At 41.3% G+C, this 4,034-nt stretch overlaps 1 non-coding gene across 1 annotated transcript; it reads right to left on the reverse strand.

The window, feature by feature from the left end:
* Positions 1-311: 311 nt before the first annotated feature.
* Positions 312-445, reverse strand: LOC133040929 (small nucleolar RNA SNORA1). Its single transcript, XR_009689073.1, has one exon. It is a non-coding gene; the product is annotated as a small nucleolar RNA SNORA1 (small nucleolar RNA).
* Positions 446-4,034: the final 3,589 nt, after the last annotated feature.

A 4,034-nucleotide genomic window follows, 5' to 3' on the forward strand; every position in this document is an offset into this window, starting at 1 on the left:
TATCCTCAAGACAGGCCTTTTTAAGAGATCCCACACTTCACCCACAGTTGTTCTGTCAGTCAGCCTGGTAGCAATTTTCTTAGTTCAGTTTCTTTTATCTCCACTTGAATAAGGATATACTGATGACGTGCTTCAAAAAGTATCCCACCTAGAATCTATGGGATCTAGTTTTTCAAATAATTTACTTTAGGGCTCTAGAAGATGAACTGTAATAAGTACCTTGCTATATTGGCTAACGATCTGAAACATATTATTCCTTAACACATTTTTCGTGTTACAGATGTGGTAGTTTTCACTCATGACCTTAGCCAAAATATGAGCAGTCTCATTAGCACTATTGCAATGAATTTACTGTGTTGTAAGCAGAACCTGTGTCTCAATTTAGCCCCATTAACAAATTCTGGACAATATGATCCAGGGTGTCCTTCTCACTAAGACTGAGGTTTTTTTCACCTCCACAATTTTTATTAAGGTTTAGTAGATTTATCAGATTATGTAAGATTCAGGTGTACAATGTAGTGATGCATAGTTTTGAAAGGCTATACTCCATTTATAGTTATTATAAAATACTGGCTATACTCCTCGTGTTGCACAATATATTCTTGTAGCTTATTTATTTTGTGCATGGTAGTTTGTACCTCTTAATATCCTACTCCTGTCTTTTCCCCTTCCCCTTTCTCTCTCCCCACGGATAATCACTGTTCTTTACATCTGTGAATCTGTTTCTTTTTTGTTATAGTCACTAGTTTGCTGTATTTTTCAGATAAGTGACATCATACAGTATTTGTCTTCCTCTGCCTGACTAATTTCACTTAGCACAATACCTGCCAAGTCCATCCATTTGTTGCAAATGGCAACATTTCATTCTTTTCCGTGGCTGAGTAGTATTTCACTGTATGTATATACCACATCTTCTTTATCCATGTATCTGTTGAGGGACACTTAGTTTGCTTCCATATCTTGCCTATTGTAAATAATGCTGCTATGAACACTGAAGTGCATGAATCTTTTCAAATTAGTGCTTTCATTTTCTTTGGATATATACCCGGGAGTGGAAGTAAAATTAAATATAGAATGGCAGTTCTGTTTTTAATTGTTGAGGAATCTTCATATTGTTTTCCACAGTAGCTCTAGGAGCACATTTTTTCAAAGATAAGTCGTGCGGATGTGACCATCTCCACCAGTCACAGTCCAGGGTACTTTCTCATCCCTTTGTCTCTGGGTGGTTGGCACTACCGTTGCCCTGTGCTTGGCGCCCTAGCCTTGGCTCTTCTCCACTGTAGGGCTGCATCTTGTTCTTTCACCTCCAGTCCTAGCATAGGGTCTATTTTTAGCTGGCACCCAACAGATGGTGCCTTCCAGGTGGCACAGTGGTAAAGAATCCTCCTGCCAGTGCGAGAGATGCAAGAGACTTGGGTTTGACCCCTGGGTCGGGAAGATCCCCTGGAGGAGGAAATGGCAACCCACTCCAGTATTCTTGCCTGGAGAATCCCAGGGACAGAGGAGCTAGGCAGGCTGCAGTCCCTGGGGTCGCAGAGTCAGACACAACTGAGCGACTGAGCATGCATGCATGCAATAAATAGATATTGGATTGACTGAATGGAATTGAATATGGAACCTTTACATGGCTGACTCCAAGCTGCATTCAACAATGACCCAGAAAGACCTGGATCCTGATTGCACGGAGGTTATTGATGGGGTGGGGAAATTACTAAGTATCATTATGGCAGAAAGTGAAGAGGAACTAAAAAGCCTCTTGATGAAAGTGAAAGAGGAGAGTGAAAAAGTTGGCTTAACGTTCAACATTCAGAAAACTAAGATCATGTCATCTGGTCCCATCACTTTATGGCAAATAGATGGGGAAACAGTGGAAACAGTGTCAGACTTTATTTTTTGGGGTTCCAAAATCACTGCAGATGGTGACTGCAGCCATGAAATTAAAAGACGCTCACTCCTTGGAAGGAAAGTTATGACCAACCTAGGCAGCATATTAAAAAGCAGAGACATTACTTTGCCAACAAAGGACCATCTAATCAAGGCTATTGTTTTTCCAGTGGTCATGTATGGATGTGAGAATTGGACTGTGAAGAAAGCTGAGCACCAAAAAATGGATGCTTTTGAAGTGTGGTGTTGGAGAAGACTCTTGAGAGTCCCTTGGACTGCAAGGAGATCCAACCAGTCCATCCTAAAGGAGATCAGTCCTGGGTGTTCATTGGAAGGACTGATGCTGAAGCTGAAACTCCAATACTTTGGCCTCCCCATGCGAAGAGTTGACTCACTGGGAGAAGACCCTGATGCTGGGAGGGATTGGGGACAGGAGGAGAAGGGGATGACAGAGGATGAGATGGCTGGATGGCATCACCAGCTCGATGGACATGGGTTTGGGTAGATTCCGGGAGTTGGTGATGGACAGGGAGGCTGGCGTGCTGCGATTTATGGGGTTGCAAAGAGTTGGACATGACTGAATGACTGAACTGATCTGAACTGGACAGTTATGATAGGGCTCATGGCTTTACTGTTGAAAGATAAAAGTCCAAAGCCCATAACGGACAGGGGTTTGCCTTCAGGATCTGCTAGGGCTGGTCTTGGGAGGACCCTGGAACATATCACATGGAAGTCCTGAAATGGAAGATCTCCTTGTTTCCTGGGACCTGAGAACCCACTGCAGAGCTCTTCCCAGCTTTTTCGGCATATATAGAAGGCTGATGCCTTGTCATGCCCTGTTTTCAGAGTGCATACACTTTAGACTTTGGCCTTGTGGCTTCCAGAGCACACTCCAATTTGCAAGCCAAGATGAGCGACAGCTGGCAGAACAAGTCCAGTCCCCAGGCCTTTCTCACTGACTGCCCTCTGCTTCTCTTCCTTTTGCATCTGCCTCTGTCACGCGATAGCTGCTTCAGACACCTTGGGTTTGTCACTGTTCTCTAAGCTCTCTCATGCCTTAGCGGTAAAGTTCTCTCTACCTGGAATGCCCTTTCCTGCACCTCTACCCCTTCTATATCTACTGAGTTCCTACTCATTCTTTAAAACAATTACAAATGCCACCTCTTCTAGGAAGCCTTCCTAAATCTCTCCAGTTGGAATTTTTACCTTTTCATTCTCCCATCCTTCCATAGAATTTATACAGCATGTATGGTATTCTGCTTGGGTTTGTGTTATATCTCTTACTTCTGTTACTATCTTATAAACTCAGTGAGGGCAAAAGATTTTTATTTTACTGTGTACTTGCATATATGTGAGAAGTCCTTGGATTTGAATTTTAATCCCTAGGTCTTTATGAATATGTAAATTTAGGCAAGTTATCTAATGTGTCTGTGTCTGAGTCTTAGTATTCCAATCTGCAAAATGGAGGCTAAAAACCCTTTTTTCATAAGCTTATTGTGAACGTTAAATAAGATGAAGTAACAATAAAAATGAAATACTAATGAGAGCTAATATTGATCAAGTGCTCACTTAGGTACTGATCTTTAAACTCTTTACAAATTCATTTAAAATTATTCATTCATTTTTTTAATTTTAGAAATAATTATAGATTTGAAGGAAATTGCAAAATCGTGTGGAGAGATCCTTTGTACATTTTACCCAGCTTTCTCCAAATCTTACATGATAATAGTATATGGTTAAATGTTACATGATTAAAGTACAGTATCAAAAACAGAAGCTGACATTGGCATGATGGTGTGCAAGTACAGTTCTGCATCCCCTTGTGTAGATTTGTGTGACCACCACCACAATCAAGACATGGATCTATGTCCACAAAAATCTCCCTTATGCTATTTCTTTGTAGTACCAAGCAACCCTTCTCCCTTCTACCATGCTTGACTCCTGCTTATTAGTGTCCTTTCCATCTGCATACTTTAGTCACAATCAACAAGTTATTTGATTGGAATGACACAGTGTGTGACCTTGCAAGTTTAACCTTTTTCACTTAGCATAATCCATCCAAGTTGTTTTATGGGCCAATAGTTCATTCAGTTGTTGTTGCTGAGTAATATTGCATGGTGTGGATGTACCATGGTTTAGCCATCAAAGGA

Source organism: Dama dama, chromosome 2 (assembly GCF_033118175.1).
Source record: "Dama dama isolate Ldn47 chromosome 2, ASM3311817v1, whole genome shotgun sequence".
Classification (NCBI taxonomy): Eukaryota; Metazoa; Chordata; class Mammalia; order Artiodactyla; family Cervidae; genus Dama; species Dama dama.